This window comes from Capra hircus, chromosome 7, assembly GCF_001704415.2.
Source record: "Capra hircus breed San Clemente chromosome 7, ASM170441v1, whole genome shotgun sequence".
Lineage (NCBI taxonomy): Eukaryota > Metazoa > Chordata > Mammalia > Artiodactyla > Bovidae > Capra > Capra hircus.
Genome location: NC_030814.1, coordinates 93122041 through 93144639, shown reverse-complemented (window position 1 = coordinate 93144639; position 22599 = coordinate 93122041). Strand labels below are relative to the sequence as shown.

At 43.1% G+C, this 22599-nt stretch overlaps 2 pseudogenes; one reads left to right on the top strand and one right to left on the bottom strand.

Moving 5' to 3' along the window:
• On the bottom strand, positions 5095-7345 carry LOC102177972 (annotated as a pseudogene).
• On the top strand, positions 17494-18425 carry LOC108636438 (annotated as a pseudogene).

Below are 22599 nucleotides of genomic sequence, written 5' to 3'. Positions count from 1 at the left end.
GGTCTGGGGAAGGCTGGAACTGATGTTGGAGGATGCCCAGGAGTGGAGGGCACCCCCACCTCACTGCTGCCTTTGGCTACCCTGGAATTGATCTGCCGCCTGGGAGCTGCTGTCCACCAGTGGAGCTGACAAGCCCACCCAGGAGCTGACTATATCCTGGCTTTTCCACTGCTGCTGGTTGCCCTAGTACTTTATTTATCTTCTTAACTAAAAGTTTGTACGTTTTGGCAACCTTCATTCTATTTCTCTGCCCACAAATTCCCCACCTCTGGTGGTATCTTTTCCTTTGAGATTAAAAAGGAAACTTTAAGTTCATCCTATAAATGAGATGCTATAGTATTTGTTTTTCTCTGACTTATTTCACTTAGCATAGTGCCCTCAAGAGATTATCCATGTTGTTGGAAATGGCACGATTTCCTTATTTTTTTATGGTCAAACAGTCTATCATTGTATGTGTATGTATATATGTATATGAGCATGTGTATAAATACATGTATATATACATAAGATGTAAAATCACATTTTCCTTATTCATTCATCTTTTGATAGATATTTAGGGTCATTTCCATGTCTTGGCTATTGTAAGTAATGCTGCAATGAACATGGACTATTCAGGATAATGACTTTTGTTTTGTTCAGATATATACCCAGAAGTGGAGTTGAAATAGAGCAAGTCCCTATAGTCCTTCCCATTCCCCTACCCCATGTCCTCAACCTGCCTATTATCTGTGGAAAAAAAAAAAAAAACTCAGCTAGAAGAATAAGTTTAATCACAGAAGTGAGATAATGCAGAAGCAAAGAAAAGCAGTCAAATAGGACAAAACAGTAATAGTTTAGTCATTAAGCATAGTCAAGGAACTTTAGCTCCTTCTCAAGGGCTATAGATAATATTTTGAGCCATATCCTGAGCTGCCTTGTAGATACTGAAACTCCCGCCAAGTGGAATAGGTTAACTGCATGATGGCCAGCCTGGAGCCATGACAGAGCTCCCGCAGTTGTGAGCACTGGCCTTAAGGAAATGGGAACCAACCAACCCTGGAACTTAGAATCAACTGTGTTTAAAACAATCAAGATGGTGTTGGTCAGACCACTGGTGGCCAATTTCAAGATTACTGTTAGAGCTGACTGCTCTTTCTACACGTAGCCCCATTCTTCTGCCTATACACTCTCTTGCCCCATGATTGTCAATGGGGGAGTTGCCCTTTGGACAGGAGTCTGCCCTCCCCCATGGCCCTAGTCACTGGCATCCAAAATAAAGCAAATTTTCCTTTCCATCAATATTGCCTCTTTATTGGCGTTTGAGCAGTGAGCATCTGGACCCCACTTTCAGTTACAGTTTGATGAATTCTGACTCCAATTATATCTTAATATGATCCAAATTACAATGTTCTGCTATCTATTTGACTTTTATTGTATCAGAAGGAATAAATTCTCATCACAAAACTGCTTTTTTCTTTTTAAAAAATTAAACCTGTGGAAGAAGGCATTTAAATTATAACTGATATTAAGGAATTAAGTAACTAAGAAGGTTCTGATTCCAAGAAAAGGCTGATTTAGTAAGCTTCAAGACAGTTCAAGAGCAAATATTCAAACAAAAACACAGAGTGAAAAATAGACAAAACAGAGTTAAAAGATAAGTGGGAAGTGATGAAGAGTGGACTAGAGAGAAGGTGGGGAGGAACTGATATCACAAGTGAAAATATACACAAGCATGTTCCAAATGGATGAAATACATCAACTCACAGATGTAAGTAACTCAAAGTTCTTTGAGCAAAAAACAAAACAAAAACAAAAACAGAGGAAAGAATGAGATACACTATGGTCTCAATGCCAAAGTTAATGTAAAAAGATTTAAGACATTTTAGAGAATACAGAGGCTAATTGGTGATGCCTAGACATAAATAAAAACTAAGATAGATAGCAATACAGAAATTTTTTATTGTAGAAAATATTTTAATTTCTTTTTTTTTTGGCTGTGCTGGGTCTTCACACGGGCTTACCTCCAAGGGCAGCATGTGGGCTTCCCTTGCTCAGTCCATGGGCTTCCTGTTGCAGTGCAATGGGATTCTCCTGTTACAGATCACGAGCTCTGGAGTGCAAGAGCAGTAGTTGCAGCCCAAAGGCGTGGTTGACCTCTGGTATATGGGATCTGAGTTCCCTGACCAGTGATCTAACCTGTGTTGGAGGGTGGATTCCCTTTCTTATATATTTATTTATTTTTGGTTATGCTGGGTCTTCATTGCTGTGTGGGTTTTTCTCTAGATGCAGCGAACGGGGGCTACTGTCTAGTTGTGGTGCTTCTCACGGCAGTAGCTTCTCATTTTGGAGCATAAGCTCTAGACCACAGGCTTAATAGATGTGGGGCACCAGCTTAGTTACTCTGAGGCATGTAGGATCTTCCTAGATCATGGATCAAACCCATGTCTCCTGCATTGGCAGGAGGATTCTTTACCATTGGGCCACCAGGGAAGTACCTGGAAAATGGATTCTCAACCAGTGGACCACCAGGGAAGTCCCGAGAACCTTTCTAAAGTGCTAGAATAAATCTCATGTCAAGACAAAATTCTATACCCAGCATCAAAATGGTCCCAAATAAAGATGTCTGAAAAACTTAAAATGAAGCATTTCACTGTTAGCAGCCTTGAATTAGACAAAATACTAGACAGTGTTATTAAGTCCAAAGGACAATAATTCCAAATTGAAAACTGGGGTTGCAGGAAAGAATAGAGTCAATAAAAGAGAATTTAAAATAAATACCAATGAATTTTGCTTTATAAACAGTTCAAGAAACATGTCATGGAGATTAAAATATGTGTAGAATTAAAATGCATGACAGCAGTAATAGAAAAGCCAGGAAAGTTAAAATGAAAGTATTCCAAGATTTTAGCTTTGAGAAAAGTGGTAAAAATGATTATCTGTATTTGTTGTTTAGTCACTAAATTTTGTCCAACTCTTTTGTGACCTCAGGGACTGTAGCCCACCATGTTCCTCTGTTCATGGCATTTCCCAGGCAAGAATACTGGATAGGGTTGCCATTTCTTTCTCCAGGGACTCTTCCCCATCCAGGAACCAAACCTGCTTGACAGGTGGATTCTTTACCACTGAGCCAGTAGAGAAGCTCAATTATCTGTATCAGGCTACATTAAATGAAGGAACCATAATTTAATCATAATTCATAATACTCATGAATTCATAATTTAATGCAACCACAAATATTTGTATATGAAAATAACAAGTTTATACAGGGAACAATGTGATAATGAAAGATTTAAGTCATAGTGAAGTAAAGAGAGTTTAGTGCAAAGAGTAGGGAAAGAGTCAGATGGTTCAAGTAATTTTGTATTTATTAGTAATTTCCCCAGGTGGCGCTAGTGGTAAAGAACCAGCCTGCCAATGCAGGAGACATAAAAGACTCAGGTTTGATGTGGGTCAGGAAGATCCCCTGGAGGAGGACATGGGAACCCACTCCAGTATTCTAGACTGGAGAATCCCATGGACAGAGGAACCTGTCAGGCTATAGTCCATGAGGTCGCAGAGTCAGACATGACTGAACCGACTGAGCATGCATGCATGCAGTGAAACACAAATGAACAAAACTAATTTCTCTGGCATGGCTGTGGGATGCAGACATTCCAGATTTGTTAATACAATTTGGGCATTAATTACTGGTAAACATGTGAACAGTTTCTATTGTGTTGTGTTAATACATGAGTTTACGGATATTAAAAAAAAATAAAGCTTTTAACACTTAAACTTTAAACATATATAGTACTGTACCTTAATGAGATAATGGATGTCAAAGCTATTGTGGTAATCATTTCATGATATAGATGTCATATCATTATACTATTATATTGCCTTTAAACGTCTATACTATGTGCATGTGTGCTAAGTCGCTTCAGACTCTTTCTGGCCCTATGGACTATAGCCCATCAGGCTCCTCTGTCAGTGGGATTCTCCAGGCAAGAATACTGGAGTGGGTTGCCCTGCCCTCCTCCAGGGGATCTTCCTGACTTAGGATTGAACCAGCGTCTCCTGCAACTCCTGCATTGCAGGCAGATTCTTTACCGCTGAGCCATGGGGGAAGCCCAAACATATATAGTACTGTATGTCAATTGTGTGTCAATGATATCTCATGAAATCAGAACAAAAATTGTTATGGAAAAAGTTAAAAGTAGAAAAAAGTATAAATCAAAGAGGACAAACAACTGTGTTTTTCTTCCGAATTATTTTACTGAATCATAAATGTACACCTGCTTTACAACTACACTCTAAAATTTAAGGAACAATGTTATGCCTCATTACAACATACTCCTGGCTAACAGCTTTTCAATATCTGAGAAAAATCTTGCAAAAGTTTTCACATGATGAAAATAAGGATGCTTCTACACTCTGACAAAGACCACTAGAAAAAAGTAATTAAGCTAAGAAACTGTCTCAAAGGCATTTTCTATATAGGTTTTCCTCTGCAGGCAGGTAATGTTCTTAAATAATCCACTCCATTCACCAATGGCTCTCTGCAGCTCCTCTGGTGTCTTCTGCCACATCACTGCATGTTTACTCATGACTGAGACAAGAGTTTCCATCACCTGAAGCTGTCCTGTTACCTCTGGGCTCTCACCCTCTGGTATTTAGACAGTGAGTGAAAGTTGCATAGTTATGTCTGACTCTTTTCGACCCCATGGACTATATAGTTCATGGAATTCTCCAGGCCAGAATACTGGAGTAGGTAGCCTTTCCCTTCTCCAGGGGATCTTCCCAACCCAGGGATTGAACCCAGGTCTCCCGAATTGCAGGCGGATTCTTTACCAGCTGAGCCACAAGGGAAGCCCATGGCAAATAGGAAGAAGCTCAATATCAGCTTTGCCCTCCCACCCCTGACTTCCTCCGCTGCCTCCTGGACCAGAGTTTCAGTCTGTAAGTTTTCCCCACTGCTGGCAGTAGTTCCTCAGACTTTCTTCTGTGGTTTCAGACTCCGTTGCTTCAGCTCAGTTCCCCATAGCTGAAGGAGATGAGAGAGATCTCAGCGAAGAATGCAGGTCTGAACTGTCCTGGCTCTATGGTGAAAACCTAAGGTGCTCCAGGAAAATACCTCTAGGAGCATCTCCACGAAGACCCAGCGATGCTGCTATGGCCTCTCAGCTCCTGTCTCCCTTGAAGCAATCCTGAGTGATTTTCCATCTTCCTGCAAAACATACCAGTTGAAGAGAGTGACCTTTCCAGACTCAGTCATCAAAGTTAATATTCCAATTTATCTATTAGTTTTCAAATTGTGAATTGCATATGTATTATCATCTCTTCCTTTTATGTTGATTTTCTCACCTAGTTGAATACCCAATGAAGGGAAGAGTAATGTGGACTTTAATGGTTCACACTGACATACTTCATACTTACTTATTCACTTGGGCTTTAGAAGGGGATCAGATACATTTTGTTGAAAGAAAGTATTCAATCTCCAAAAACACTTTCTAAAGTTTTCTCTGAAAGTCACTCAACCTCAGTTATACCATGATACCACCTTTTTGGTGGGAGACTGCAGTCAACTGTCACTATGATGTTAACATTCTTTCTCTCTAAGACTCTAACTATAATAATCTACTTAAAATGTAAACCTAATCAGTGCACCCTTTCTTTTACAACCCATCACTTCTGTCTTCAGAGGATGTTTTTAGAGGGAGAAAATAAAAATATTTTAATCCTGTTGTCCTGCCATAATTAGTAACACAATACCTTTCAACACCCAGTATTTCACAGTTTGGAAAGAAAATTATGTGATCCTTATGTTTACAGAGTTGACACCTATTATATGCCAAGTTGTGGACTAAGACCCATGATTCAAAATGTCACTGAACAAAGTCGTTGCCCCAATTTATTTGAATCTTTGTGACAGAAAAGATTTTTTAAAAAATTCTAATCCTAGGTTAACTCTACACAACAAAGAACCACCACAACATCATCTAAAATGACACAAAGTTACAAAACCCCAAACAGAAAATAAATAGTACTGACTGTACAATAAAAACCAAAAAAGCAATGCACATATTGCCAAGGTAGCCTGCAGGACCATGAACAGCAACACAACGGCCCCTGGTAGGGGTGGTTCTGTGATGAGCTGGCAGATCTGGTTCACAACTTGCCAATTTCAGAGAAAGGGAGGGGAGTGTGCGTGCGTGTGTGTGTGTGTACACACGTGAAAAGAACTATTTGGGGCAGATAACATGGGGCATTTGACCCTAGAGGTCAGAAGAGGACCCTAGCAGGGGAGCAGGGCTAGGATAACAGGAATGGCATCACTGCAGGACCGGGCCATCAGATCAGCCCAGCTCATTTGGGACATGGGAAAACGTGTTCCCAGGCTGGGGATGTCCCTCCACCTGGAGCCCCCTGGCTCATCCCTGCTGGATTTGCTAACTATAGAAACTTGGAAGTTTTCCAGCCAGAACACTGGAGGACATCTTTACAATCACAACCCTTAAACCAGCAACACCCCCGCAGCCTGAGCTCTAACTGCTCGGGGACACGTGTCAACTGCTGCCCTCACCTCTGGCAGGAGCTGGAGCTGGAGCCGCTCCAGTGGCGGGGGCGGCAGGGGAAGCAGGTTCGCCGGCGCTCGGGGGATCTGCCCCAAGGGGAATGCGACCTGCTCCCCCTCAGCCTGTGCCACGTCGGGGGTGGTGGCAGCATTCTCCGGGGAGGGCTCAGTCGCCTGGCGGTGGCTGGGGCCAGGGGGCCAGCACGGCTCTGGCCGTGATCTGCTGGGCGTCGATTGCTCTCCGTCCATGTGCCTGAGCGCTTTCGCAGCCTCTTCCGGATTCTTGAACTCCACGTAGGCGTGGCCTTGAGACGGATGCGCGCGCATCCTTTCTCTGGGCAGGTCGATCTCTCTAACTCTCCCGAAGGTGGAGAATATCTCCCGGATGTGCTCCCTGGTCACCTTCCGGGTGAGCCTCGTGACTTGCACTTTGGTGGGCTTAGGGGCGGGGCTGTGCCGTCTCCTTTCCTTCTCATCTCGTCTGGGTGGTTTGGGTTTGGAACGGGACCGCGGCCCGTGGTCTCGGGGACACCAAGGCCTCGGAAAGTCGGAGGAGCTGCTGGAGCTGGAGCTGCGGGACCCACTGGAGCGTCCCGAGCGGCCAGATGCTGAAAGCGAGCTGGAGCCGCGGCTGGAGCCCGCGCGGGACCGAGCCCCCGAGCTGCTGCTACCGCCCGAGGCCCTGCGCCACTTCCGAGCTTTATCCCTGCTGCGGTTCCTCTCGCCGGACTGCTGGGCAGCGCCTGTATCTTTACAGCGATCCGCGGACTGCTCGTCTGAGCGCTCTTTGCGTAGGATGGGAGACGGAGTCATCTCGCCTCCGCGCTCCTCAGCCTCAGGAGAGAGAGCGGTTAATAGATTAAAAGATGTTTCCTACAGTGTTAGGTACGATAGAGTGCTGTGATCATCAATACGGCCATCACAGAGGCAGAGAAAGAGGGAGATAGGAAGAGATGTAAGAAGAAGGAGAAAATATTAATGACAATTATCGATGATAAAGAGACTGGAGAAGGGCAAACTGATGACACACATGGATCAGAGAGCTGAATTTTTAAAAACATTCTATTTGCTAAATGTTCCCAGAAATATAAGAGCCAGTGATGTACTAGATTATTTTAGCCCAACATCAAAGCAGGTTCCAGGTTGTTTTAGACAACATTAAATGTACAAAGATGGCTTCCCTGGTGGCTCAGACTCTAAAGAATCTGTTGGCAATGCAGTAGACGTTGTGTGCGTGCTAAGTCACACTTCAGTTGTTTCCGACTCTGCGACCCTATGGACTGTAACCCTCCAGGCTCCTCTGTCCATGGGATTCTCCAGGGAAGAACGCTGGAGTGGTTTGCCATTCCCCCACTTGAGGGGATCTTCCAGACCCAGGGATTGAACCGGAGTCTTACATCTCCTTCATTGGCAAACAGGTTCTTTCCCAGTAGCGCCACCTGGGAAGCAGTAGACATTAAACAAAGCTTTATCAGTTCAGTTCAGTTCAGTTCAGTTCAGTTCAGTCGCTCAGTCGTGTCCGACTCTGCGACCCCATGAATCGCAGCAGGCCAGACCTCCCTGTCCATCACCATCTCCCGGAGTTCACTCAGACTCATGTCCATCGAGTCTGTGATGCCATCCAGCCATCCCATCCTTGGTCGTCCCCTTCTCCTCCTGCCCCCAATCCCTCCCAGCATCAGAGTCTTTTACAATGAGTCAACTCTATGCATGACGTGGCCAAAGTACTGGAGTTTCAGCTTCAGCATCATTCCCGCCAGAGAAATCCCAGGTTTGATCTCCTTCAGAATGGACTGGTTGGATCTCCTTGCAGTCCAAGGGACTCTCAAGAGTCTTCTCCAACACCACAGTTCAAAAGCATCAATTCTTCGGCGCTCAACTTTCTTCACACTCCAACTCTCACCTCCATACATGACCACAGGAAAAACCATAGCCTTGACTAGACGGACCTTAGTCGGCAAAGTAATGTCCCTGCTTTTGAATATGCTGTCTAGGTTGGTCATAACTTTTCTTCCAAGGAGTAAGGGTCTTTTAATTTCATGGCTGCAGTCACCATCTGCGGTGATTTTAGAGCCCCCCAAAATAAAGTCTGACACTGTTTCCACTGTTTCCCCGTCTATTTCCCATGAAGAGATGGGACTGGATGCCGTGATCTTCATGTTCTGAATGTTGAGCTTTAAGCCAACTGTTTCACTCTCCTCTTTCACTTTCATCAAGAGGCTTTTTAGTTCCTCTTCACTTTCTGCCATAAGGGTGGTGTCATCTGCATATCTGAGGTTATTGATTCTCCCGGCAATCTTGAGTCCAGCTTGTGTTTCTTGCAGTGCAGCGTTTCTCATGATGTACTCTGCATAGAAGTTAAATAAGCAGGGTGACAATATACAGCCTTGACGTACTCCTTTCCCTATTTGGAACCAGTCTGTTCCATGTCCAGTTCTAACTGTTGCTTCCTGACCTGCATACAGATTTCTCAAGCGGCAGGTTAGGTGGTCTGGTATTCCCATCTCTTTCAGAATTTTCCACAGTTTATTGTGATCCACACAGCCAAAGGCTTTGGCATAGTCAATAAAGCAGAAATGGATGTTTTTCTGGAACTCTCTTGCTTTTTCCATGATCCAGCAGATGTTGGCAATTTGATCTTTGGTTCCTCTGCCTTTTTTAAAACCAGCTTGAACATCAGGAGCTTTATAGAAACATAAAAATACACAAAGGTACTGGATTAATTTGGAAGAGAAATGAGGTACAGTTAGACATAGCCTCAGAGGATATCTCAGGTAGGGAAATCAAAAAGCGAGAAAAAAAGAAAAGACACTGTAAAATAAAAGTCACGTTGAGCCTGGTGTGAGTGATATAGGCAAATCACAGGCAAAACCCTTACCACAAGTCCTAGCACCTCACTGCCTTGTCACCCCCAGGGCCCATGGACGTCCAATCTGTGCTGTCTTTGTTGCAGCTCAGGGCCGCCACAGGGGAAACTAAACCCCGAGAAGCAGACCCTGTCCTGATGTATCAGGCAGATGGCTGGAACATTCTGTCTTCTTCCAGCTTAAAAATGGGATAGTTTGGGCTTTGTAATGTCATTTAGTTCAGAACTGCCTTTCATGGGAGCACTGCCTCCTCAGCCCACATTATAAGCACTATTAATAGGAAGAGAAAGCAATCTGAAACCCAGTATGGCAGAGTCTGGGGTAGCGCCTGTGCATTTCTGCCAAGGGGTCAACCCAGGCCTCTATCTGTAATAAGGACCCTCCCGTCAAGTCTCAAAAAGCTTCTCCACCTCACCAGGCTAGACCACTGATTTTCAGAGTGAGAAAATGAATCCTTGGGCCATAAGCAGCAACAAAGCCTGGGGAATTACTGCTAGTAATGCAGAGTCTCAGGCCTTGCTCCCAGATGTGATGAATCAGAGACTCTGGGATGGAGCAGGAGAGAGCTGAATTAAAAAGGAAGAAAGAAAGAAAATACTAGAAAAAAAAAAAAAACCGACCCAATCAAAGAAATGGGCCAAAGAACTAAACAGACATTTCTCCAAAGAAGACATACAGATGGCTAGCAAACACATGAAAAAATGGTCAACATCACTCATTATCAGAAAAATGCAAATCAAAACCACAATGAGGTACTATGTCTCACTGGTCAGAATGGCTGCCATCAAAACGTCTGCTGCTGCTGCTGCTGCTAAGTCACTTCAGTCGTGTCCGATTCTGTGCAACCCCATAGAGGGCAGCCCACCAGGCTCCCCATCCCTGGGATTCTCCAGACAAACGTCTACAAACAATAAATGCTGCAGAGGATGTGGAGAAAAGGGAACTCTCTTACACTGTCAGTGGGGATACAAACTAGTACAGCCACTGTGGAGAACAGTGTGGAGATTCCTTAAAAAAACTGGAACTAGAACTGCCATACGACCCAGAAATCCCACTGCTGGGCATACACACCGAGGAAACCAGAGTCAAAAGAGACACATGTACCCCAACATTCATTGCAGCACTGTTTGCCATACCTCAGACATGGAAGCAACCTAGATATCCATCAGCAGACAAATGGATAAGGAAGTTGTGGTACATACACAGAATGAAATATTACTCAGCTATAAAAAAGAATGCATTTGAGTCAGTTCTAACAAGTGGATAAAACTGGAGCCTATTGTAAACACTAAAGAAAAACACTAATATAGTATATTAATGCATATATATGAAATTCAGAAAGATGGTAATGACGACGCTATGTGCATGATAGCCAAAGAGACAAAGATATAAAGAACAGACTTCTGGACTCTGTGGGAGAAGGTGAGGGTGGGATGATCTGAGAGAATAACATTGGAAAGTGTATTACCATATGTGAAATAGGTGACCAGTCCAAGTTCGATGCATGAAACAGGGCACTCAACACTGGGACGACCCAGCGGGATGGGATGTGGAGGGAGGTGGGAGGGGGTTTGGGGCGCGGGGGGACACATGGATGGGGGTACAGCATGGCTGATTCATGTCAATGTATGGCAAAACCCACAACATTGTAAAGTAATTAGCTCCAATTAAAATTAATTGAAAAAAAAAAAGCCAAGAAACTTGTGGGTAAAACATTTTTCAGAGAGAAATATTTAAACAGACCCCGGGCAAATACTACTTCTACTTCATAGTGATTTTGTTTAAAAAAATCTGGCTTTTTACCCCAAGGAAACTTCATACATACAGATATAAGAACCCTTGAATCTTTGTTAATACTAACACCACAGAAAAAACTTTCAGTAAGGTAACTTTTTGTCTTAAGGGCTGCTGCTGCTGCATTGCTTCAGTTGTGTCCGACTCTGCGCGACCCCATAGATCGCAGCCCACCAGGCTCCGCCACCCCTGGGATTCTCCAGGCAATTAAAGAGATTTTACATAGGACAAGGGTAGATAAATGGACACTCTCTTGCCATCAATATGGATTCCAAGCTCATCAGAAGAGGCCAGCTTGGAAATAGGTCTATGCAGTTTCCCCCAGTTCCAAGAGCTGTCCTCTGACTATGCCTGAGTTGCAGACAGCTTGTGACTTCCTGGAAAGTCTACTGACTTCTGCCTCTGACTCTCCTTTTATAGGGGGAGAGAGTGGACAACACAATCTAGAGGACATGCTTTCTCTCAGATCCAAGGCATTGGAGAGAGTCCTAAATCTATACCCATAAACACAAGATTCTGAGGCCATTAACACCATCAGATACTGTTGTAGATTAAAAAAAAACAACAAACATTTGTGCCTGGGTAGGTATTTGCAATGTCTACCGATATTGTAATGTTTTCTTTCCCTTGGTTGGGTTATATTCTACAAATATAAGAGTGGAAGTTGCTCTCTGCACTTCATAGTAGCTTTGGAAGGACCAGGGCTCCAGGTCTGCTTTATAACTCACGAGCTGCCTCAGCAACAGAGTAGACCTTCCTTTCCCTGAAAGAACCCTGTGCCTGAAATGTCCTGTAACAAACACCAATCTACCCAATTCACCAGAGCAGCTGCAGAGTCATTTTGTGAATCCATCAACTTATTTAAGAACATTACCTTACTGTGGGGGCTTCTCAGGTGACTCCGATGAATGAGGTGACTCATTCATCTACCAATACAGACACTCGAGTTTGATCCTTGGTTCAGGGAGATGCCCTGGTGTAGGAAATGGCACCTCACTCCAGTATATTGCCTGGGAAATCCTATGGACAGAGAGGATCCTGGTAGGCTATGGTCCATTGTTGTTTAGTTGCTCAGTTGTGTCTGACTCTTTGTGACTCCATGGACTGCAGCATGCCAGGCTTCTCTGTCCATCACTATCTCCCAGAACTTGCTCAAACTCATGTCCATTGAGCCAGTGATGCCATCCAACCACCTCGTCCTCTGTCGTCCCCTTCTCCTCCCACCTTCAATCTTTCCCAGCATTATGGTCTTTTCTAAGGATTCAGCTCTTCATCATCAGTGGCCAAAGTACTGGAGCTTTAGCTTCAGCATCAGTCCTTCCAATGAATAGTCAGGATTGATTTCCTTTAGGATGGACTGATTTGATCTCTTTGCAGTCCAAGGGACCCTTAAGAGTCTTCTCCAACACCACAGTTCAAAAGCAAAATTCTTCAGCATTCAGCCTTCTTTATGGTCCAGCTCTTACATACACACATGACTACTGGAAAAAAACCATCGCTTTGACTATATGGACCTTTGTCCACAAAGTAATGTCTCTGCTTTTTAATATGCTATGTAGGCTTTTCCATAGCTTTTCTTCCAAGGAGCAAGTGTCTTTTAACTTCATGGCTGCAGTCACCATCTGCAGTGATTTTGGAGCCCAAGAAAATAAAGTCTGTCACTTGTCCATAGGATCGCAAAGAGTTCGACAAGATTGAGCAACTGAACACACACACACACACACACACACACACACACACACACACATCTTACTGTGAAGGAAATATGGTATAAAAATGCCTTTTTAAAGGTTACTCACATAAAATATTGGCTACCAACTGAGTAAAAGAAAAACATTACATGTTGGTAGAGACTACAAATACCACCCCTCCAAACATATTGAGTTTTTTCTTTTTCCTTTTTAAAAAATTATTTATTTATTTTAATTGGAGGCTAATTACTTTACGATATTGTATTGGTTCTGCCACACAACAACATGAATATGCCACGTGTTCCCCATCCTGAACCCCCCTCCCACCTCCCTCCCTGTACCATCTCTCTGGGTCATCCCAGTGCACCAGCCCCAAGGATCCTGTATCGAACCTGGACTGGCAATTCATTTCTTATATGATATTATACATGTTTCCATGCCATTCTCCCAAATCATCACACCCTCTCTCCCACAGAGTCCAAAAGATTGTTCTATACATCTGTGTCTCTTTTGCTGTCTCGCATACAGGGTTATCATTACCATCTTTCTAAATTCCATATATATGCGTTAGTGTACTGTATTGGTGTTTTTCTTCCTGGCTTACTTCACTCTGTATAATAGGCTCCAGTTTAATCCACCTCATTAGAACTGATTCAAATGTATTCGTTTTAATGGTTGAGTAATACTCCATTGTGTATATGTACCACAGCTTTCTTATCCACTCATCTGCTGATGGACATCTAGGTTGCTTCCATGTCCTGGCTATTATAAACAGTGCTGCGATGAACATTGGGGTACATATGTCTCTTTCAATTCTGATTTCCTCGGTGTGTATGCCCCGCAGTGGGATTGCTGGGCCATAAGGTAATTCTATTTCCAGTTTTTAAAGGAATCCCCACCCTGTTCTCCATAGTGGCTGTACTAGTTTGCATTCCCACCAACAGTGTAAGAGGGTTCCCTTTCCTCCACAGCCTCTCCAGCATTTATTGCTTGTAGACTTTTGGATAGCAGCCATTCTGACTGGCGTAAAATGGTACCTCACTGTGGTTTTGATTTGCATTTCTCTGGTAATGAGTGATGTTGAGCATCTTTTCATGTGTTTGTTAGCCATCTGTATGTCTTCTTTGGAGAAATGTCTGTTTAGTTCTTTGGCCCATTTTTTGATTGGGTCATTTATTTTTCTGGTATCAAGCTACAAGAGTTGCTTGTATATTTTTGTGATTAGTTCTTTGTCAGTTGCTTCATTTGCTATTATTTTCTCCCATTCTGAAGGCTGTCTTTTCACCTTGCTTATAGTTTCCTTTGTTGTACAGAAGCTTTTAATTTTAATTAGGTCCCATTTGTTTATTTTTGCTTTTATTTCCAGTATTCTGGGAGGTGGGTCATAGAGGATCCTGCTGTGATTTATGTCGGAGAGTGTTTTGCCTATGTTCTCCTCTAAGAGTTTTTATAGTTTCTGGTCTTATGTTTAGATCTTTAATCCATTTTGAGTTTATTTTTGTGTATGGTGTTAGAAAGTGTTTTAGTTTCATTCTTTTACAAGTGATTGAACAGTTTTCCCAGCACCACTTGTTAAAGAGATTGTCTTTTCGCCAATATATACTCTTGCCTCCTTTGTCAAAGATGAGTTGTCCATAGGTGTGTGGATTTATCTCTGGGCTTTCTATTTTGTTCCATTGATCTATATTTCTGTCTTTGTGCCAGTACCATACTGTCTTGATGACTGTGGCTTTGTAGTAGAGCCTGAAGTCAGGCGGGTTGATTCCTCCTGTTCCATTCTTCTTTCTCAAGATTGTTTTGGCTATTCGAGGTTTTTTCTATTTCTACAATAGTATCTGATGGAGTCAGTAACCTCGAATTCTTATGTTTGTGGGTACAGATTTAGGAATCTCTCCCATGCCTTCCTCCTGAGAGAGTGTCCTCTGGATTGGATTGTCCACTCATTAGATTGTCCACTCTCTTCCCCTATAAAAGGAGAATCAGAGGCAGAAGTCAGTGGACTTTTCAGCAAGTCACAAGATGTCTGCATCTCAGGAGTGGTCAGAGGACAGCTCTTAGAAGATAGAGGATCTTGTACTGACCAGATTTCCAAGCTAGCCTCTTCTGGCGAGTGTGGAATCCATATTGAAGGCAAGAGAGTGTTTGTGTGTCTACTTTTGCCTTTTGTAAAATCTCTTTAATTTAGCAAACAGTAGCCCTTAAGACAAGATGTCACCTAATTGGAAGTTATACTCTTTGGTGTTAGTATTAAGAAAAATTAAGGCAGTTCTATTTCCAGTTTTTAAAGGAATCTCCACCCTGTTCTCCATAGTGGCTGTACTAGTTTGCATTCCCACCAACAGTGTAAGAGAGTTCCCTTTTCTCCACACCCTCTCCAGCATTTATTGCTTATAGACTTTTGGATCGCAGCCATTCTGACTGGCATGAAATGGTACCTCAAGAATACATTTGAATCAGTTCTAATGAAGTGGATGAAACTGGAGCCTATTATACAGAGTGAAGTAAGCCAGAAAGAAAAACACCAATACAGTATACTAACACATATATATGAAATTTAGAAAGATGGTAACGATAACCCTGTATGCGAGACAGCAAAAGAGACACAGATGCATAGAACAGTTTTTTGGAGTCTGTGGGAGAAGGAGAGGGTGGGATGATTTGGGAGAATCATGTATAATATCATATATGAAACAAATTGGCAGTCCAGGTTTGATGCATGATACAGGATCCTTGGGGCTGGTGCACTGGGACGACCCAGAGGGATGGTATGGGGAAGGAGGAGGGACAGGGTTCAGGATGGGGAACACATGTATACCTGTGGTGGGTTCATGTTGATGTATGGCAAAACGAGTACAATATTGTAAAGTAATTAACCTCCAATTAAAATAAACACATTTATATTAAAAATACAGTAAATTAAAAAATACAGTGAATAAAAAGCACCAAGTGAAAAGGTAAAAAAAAGAAAGATTAAAAGTTTTGTGTATTTATGTGTATGAAGTTTTCTTGGGGATAATAAGCTAATTTTTAAAAAACAAGATCACTATGAAGTGGCAGTGGTATTTGTCTGGGCCCTGAGGTTTTTCATTTACAATAGTATCTGATGGTGTCAGTAGCCTCAAATTCTTGTGTTTGTGAGTACAGATTTAGGAGTCTCTCCAATATCTTGGATTTGAGAGGGACCATGTCCTCTGGATTGGGTTGTCTGCTGATCGGGTTGTCTACTGATTTGGTTATCCACTCTCTTCCCGTATAAAAGAAGAGTCAGAGGCAGAGTCCAGTGGACTTTCCAGGGACCCACAGCCTGACTGCATCTCAGGAGTGGTCAGAGGACAACTCCTAGAACTGGAGGAACCTGCACTGACCAGATTTCCAAGTTGGCCTCTTCTGGTGAGTGATGGCAAGAGAGTGTCTGTCTACTTTTGTCTTGTGTAAAATCTTTCTGTGTGAGGTAGATGTAGTGTTTACCTAGGCTCTGTTTAAATAGTTCTCCCTGAAAAAAATGTTTTACCCACAAGGTATTTGGTCTTTTTCTCTTCAAAACTTCTCTTCTCTGCTTCACATGTCATCAATTTGACCCTTCCCAATCTCTTCATCATTAATACTTGTCATTAATATTTTTCTTTCTTATTTCTCTTCTCCCACATCCTCATCTTCCTCTTTCTGTTACTGTGTTGTCCTTATTATCACAGCACTTTACTGTACCTAACGCTGTAATAAACATTCTTTCATCTATGATCCCCTTTCTCGCACCAAGGTTCAAATAAACTGGGGCAATGATTTTGTTAAGTGAAATTTTGAATCGTGGATTTTAGTCCACAACTTGGCATATAATAGATGCTCTGTAAATGGGAGGTTCAAGTGCCTTTTTCCTCCAAGCTGTGGCATCTTAGATGTTGAGAGATGTTAATCCATAATATTAATAATTATGGCGGGACTACAGAAATGAAATGATATTTGTATTTTCTCCTTTAAAAATATCTTCTGAGGAAAGAAGTGTTAGGTGTAAAAGAAAGGATACCCTGATTAGGTTTACATTTTAAGTAGATTGTGGTGATCAGATTCTTACATGGATTAAGAGAGAAAGGAGTTGAAATCCTACTGAAAGTTGATTGATAACAATAAAGGTGATATCATTGTACAACTGAAGTTGATTTTCTGAGAAAACTTCAGAGAGTGTTTTTGAAAGTTTGAATAGTTTCTTTCAAAAAAATATATTCGAGCTCCTTCTAAGAGCAAAGTGACTAAGTGAACAGTGACTAATTGTAAACCGCTGAATATCCACCTTAGTGAGAAAATCAACACAAAATGAAGAGCTGATAAAACATACATTTCAAAATTGGAAACTAATAGAGAAAATGCATTGTTAATTTGATGACTGGGTCTGGAAAGGTCACTCATGGAAATGGTGTTTTGCAGGAAGGCGGAAACGTGCCTAGAGGCCATAGCAGCATCGCTGGGTCCCCGTGGAGGTGCTCCTAGAGGCATTTTCCTGGGGTAGCAGAGGTTCTCACCGCAGAGTCAGGACATGTCTGGTCTGCATTCATCCCTGAGATCTCTCTCATCTCCCTCAGCTATGGGAAATCAGGCTGAAGCAACCGACTCCGTGATGGAGAAAACCTGGAAATCTGTTCCCATGAGAAGGCAAAAGAAAGAGGCCGAACAAATCCGTAAACTGTTCATTGGCGGCTTGAGCTTTCAAACCACAGAAGAAAGTCTGAGGAAGTACTACCAGCAGTGGGGAGAACTCACAGACTGTGTGGTCCTGAGGGACTTTGCCAGCCAAAGGTCAAGAGGATGTGGTTTTGTCACCTTTTCATCCATGACCGAGGTGGATGCTGCCATGGCGGCCAGACCCCATTCCATTGACGGCAGAGTGCTTGAACCCAGACGTGCTGTCCCAAGAGAGGCATCTGGGCAGCGAGGGGCCCACTGGGCCCTGAAGAAGCTGTTCGTTGGTGGAATTAAGGAGGATACCGAGGAGCATCATCTTAGAGAATACTTTGAGAAATATGGAAAAATCGACGCCATTGAGATCATCACTGATAGGCAGTCAGGCAAGAAAAGAGGCTTTGGATTTGTGACTTTTGATGACTATGATCCCGTGGATAAGATAGTGTTGCAGAAATGCCATGCCATCAATGGTCATCATGCAGAAGTCAGGAAGGCTTTGTCAGTATGGGAAATGCAGCAAGTCCAAGGTTCTAGAAGCAGAAAAGGAGACCCTTTTGATTTTAGTGTTTCTTGTAGTGGGGGTGGAAATTCTGGACGAGGGCCAGGAACTAAATTTAGAGGAGAAGCTGATGGATATGGAGATGGCCCCAGATCTAGGGATGGCTGTCATGGGTATGGAGGAGGACCTGGAGGTGGGAATTTTGGAGGTTACCCTTGTTATGGAGGAGGAGGTGGAGAATATGGTGGTGGAGGCTCTGGGTTTGGCAACTGTGGTGGGTTCTCTGGAGGTGGTTATGACAATTTTGGAAATTATGACCAGCAACCTTCTAACTATGGTCCAATGAGAAATGGAAACTTTGGCATTGGCAGGAACAAGGCAGCCCCATACGGTAGAGGAAATTATGGCCCAGGAGGCAGTGGAGGACGTGGGGGTTATGGAGAGAGAAGTGGATATTGAGCTTCTTTCTGTTTGCCCTGGGCTTCACTGTCTAAATAGCAGAGGATGAGAGCCCAGATAAACACTTTCAGGCTTTTGAATTAAGGATATTAAGGAAACTCTTATCTCAGTCATGAATAGATAGTGATGTGGCAGAAGACAACAGAACAGGTCCAGAGAGCTTTTCTGTTGGTGGATTGGAAGGCTGTATAAAAAGACACTTGTGAATTTTATGCAAGTGAATTTGAAAACTTTGAAATAGATTTTTTTTTTTTTAGTAAAAGACAAGTCACTTGTCCTCTTCCTGGAGGGGTAAAAGAAAACAATTCTATATCATATAATGAAATTATATTTAAACTTAGAAGGCTTTCTACTAAGGAAAAAATGCCTTGGAGACAGTTTCTCAGCTTCTTCCTGTTTCTTTGTTGTCGTGGTCTTTGTGAGATTGTAGAAGCATTCCTTCTTTGATAACATTAAATTTGCAAGTTTCAGGTGACATGAGAAAACTTTTTAAAGATTTTACTCAAGTTTTGAAAAGCTGTTAGCCAGAAGTATGTTGTAATAAGATATAATGTTATTCATTAAATTTTAGAGTATAGAAGCAGTTGTAGATTTTTTATTTAATAAAACAATTCTAAAAGAAAAACAATTATAGTTTGTCTGCTTTCATTTATAGCTTTTTGTACTTTAAATTTTTACCTTGTAATATTTTCTCTACTTTCAAGAGATATTGACATATAGTACTATATATTTTGAAAATGTGTAGCATAATGGTATGACATCTGTATCATGCAGAGATTACCACAATAATATTATTTAACATCTATCATCTCAAATAGTATTAAAAAGATAAAGAAAAAAAGATTTTTGTGCGTGTGATGAGAATTCTTAAGATTACTCTCTGAATATCTTTTCTAGATATCAACAGCAGTGCTAACTGTACTGACCACAAGTCCACACGCTGTAAGCACAGTGAGGCCAAATAATACCAAAATGTGGGAGTCTGTAGCAGAGAAAGATTGATTGCAGAAGCATGCAAGGAGATGGGTGGCTCATGCCTTAACCCCCCAAACTCCCTGAAAGTTTTCAATAAAGCCCTTTTCTAGGAAAGGTGAGGGAGGGGCGTGGTAAGTTGTTGCAAACTTCTTGTTGTCAGATCTTAACGTCAGGGTCACATTTAGGTAATGATTTTCTTGTAAAGTGAAAGTGTTAGTCACTTAGTCGTGTCTCTTTGCGACTCCATGGACTGTAGCCTATCAGGCTCTTCTATCCATGGAATTCTCCAGGTAAGAGTACTGGAGTGGGTAGCCATTCCCTTCTCCAGGGGGTCTTGTAAATTGCCACAAAACAAATGTTATTCTCTGTTCTGACAAGAAAGGATAAGTCAAAGCTGTCCCAAGTCACAGCTTTCACCCTCTGAGGTCCATGTCGTGGCTAAGAGGTGGGGTTCCCTGCAAGAGCCTGTTACCCTGCCCAAGATCCTTTGTCCAGCACCCAGTCTGGATCCTCCTACCAGTACCCAGGCCAGGCTGAAGAGGAAGATCTCTGGTGGGCAGCTTCCTCAGGGCCAAGTCCCCAGACTGCTGTCCAGCCGTCATACTGAAGGAGCCAGTCGCCCAGGACCCAGCTGGCCCTCAGGTTCTTTGGTCCTCCCACACAGTAGGGGCCATGTCCCCTGGCCTGCAACCCATGCAGATTGCTGCTGCCAGTAGGTCACAGAGGCCATGGGGATGGGGAGAGGTCCTCCTCCATTTAAGACTGTATTAGAGCCCGCTGAGTGTAGCCCTTAGCCTGGAGCTGCTGCTCAGAGCCATTACTTGCCCCACCCTGTTACCAAGCAACGGTTAAGGTGGGGCCATTAGTGGTCCTGCTCAGTCATTGGTTGGCGCCACAGTGGGCCCTTCCCCCAAGCAGTGACTCTTACTTGGCTCATTCAGCCAAGGGTTGGTGGAGTGGTGGTCATGAGGTGGAGAGTGAGGTAACAGGCAGAGCTTGGCCTTCTCCCAGGGGCACTCCAGCTCATCCAGCCTTTGGCCAGCTGGTGAGCTGGGGGTGGGGGGTGGGTGCCCAGGGATCAGGCTGGGGCCTGTGTCATGCAGAGCTCCAGAGCCCTCACTGACCTTGGCCCAGGCCTTGGGGTAGTGGTGAACCTCTCCCCCATCCTTGTCTCTGTGGCCCGCACCATTTGGGTGGCCTGAGGAGCCTGAGGATTTGTTCGGCCTTAGATATACAGATATTTCTTACAAGGTACAGGAAAGAAATTTTGGGCACTGTGTTCTTCCGGAAAAAGGAAGTAGTAGGAGGAGATACAACAAAGAATGCTCTGAAAAGTTCTTAGTTATGAGATACCTTTTACTAGGATAGGGGAGAGGCTGGAAAAATAGAGGCTGTGCATATTTAAGGATGGAAGAAATGGTTAGATTCAATAGTTTTTGTATTAGTCTGAGGCAGAAAACCTATGGGTTGCCGTTAGTCTGAGAGAAAACCTATGTGTGAGTCTTGATGACAATGCGGTTATACACAGACACTCTGAAAAAGAGAGAGTAGAATCCACCGACAAATAGAGGTAAAGCAATTTTGGTTGTTTTTTGATATCTGAATGGACATTTGATATAATAGTAAATTTGATTTAATGCACTCAGATATTAGAAGTTATATATAATATTTAAACATTTTGTTGTTCAAAATCCTAAAAATGTGATAGAGACTCATGAGATGTTTATTTCCCTTGGAACTTAACTTATTCTTTAAACTTTTCAAAGAGTTTTTAATCAGTTCTTATAAGAACAATGTAGTACTTTGGGGCAAAGATGCAGCCCAGCCCTGGAGGCCAAGATGGAGAAGTTCTCCATGGCCACCGTGACCTTGCCCTTGGTGCTGTGGCAGACACGGGGAGGAAGGTGTCCCAGACACTGAGAAGCACCAGCATGCGGAAGGTCGGGAACTTGGCTTCACTGAAGGTGTCAGGCAGGTTCCTGGCCAGGAAAGCCAAGGACAAGGTCCCCAGGGCTAAGGAGCCCAGGTAGCCCAGGACACAGTAGAAGGCAGTGACCAAGCCCTGTTGGACATGATGAGGAGCTCCTTGGGCTCATAGTGAGTGTCCATCTCAAGAAAAGGGGGAGAGACTCCCAGCCAGACTCTACAGATAATCACGTGGATCCAGGAGCACACGGGAAAGACATATCAGCTCCTGTTACCAGCAATCGCCCCATGGTTCTTCCTGGTTTCCTGTCCTTGAACGCCAAGATCACAGTCGCAATTTTGGCCAAAACAGTGGCCACAGCCACAGTGAACACAGCTCCCAATGTGGTCTGTCGGAGGACGCAGGTGGCTGTGTGGGGACGACTGATAAAGAGTAAGGAGCAGAGGAAGCACAGGAGGAGGGAAATGAACAAGTCAGTGACATCCCCAGAGAATCATCAAAGGCCAGGAAGGTCAAGTCCTTGGGGAGAGAGGCAGTGATTTCTCTCACTGTTTGGATACTCTTAGGCTGGGCACTGGATACAGAGCATTAGGCTGCTCTGCAGCTGGGGAAAAAGCAAAGACTTGGTGTTTCAGTTTCAGAAATTCTTCATTTTTGGCCTGTTTTTCTTAACATGATCACCTTTGTTGTCACTGTATAGACAGACTGCCTATGATGTAATACTCAGATACAAGATTAAGATTCTGTATTCATAACATAGGAAGAATGCTTTCAGCTACAGGTAAGACAAGACACAGTCAGCCTGGAGCCTGAATCTTCAGCATATGGTGGGTCTAGGCTGGCTCAGTGATGTCACCAAGGATGTGGATTCTTAATCCTGTGAATTTATTTCCCCAGATATCCATTCTCTCTTCTTAGAGCCAAAAACTGCTCCTGGCCTCTCTCTCTGACCTTTAAACACATGTATGTTTTATTGTGGGTTCTCAAGTCCCATGTTCTTTATTTCTCTCTTGTTTTAAACACTACTTTGATGTTGCAAATCCTTCAGTAAGTTCATGAGCAAGAGAAGTCTATTTTAAAGTTAGCTTATTCATACCTACCTATTTATCTGCCAAATGATGGAAACCTAATTAATCCTACTGTTAAGATGATTGGAACTGTGCAGTATTGATGGAAGAATT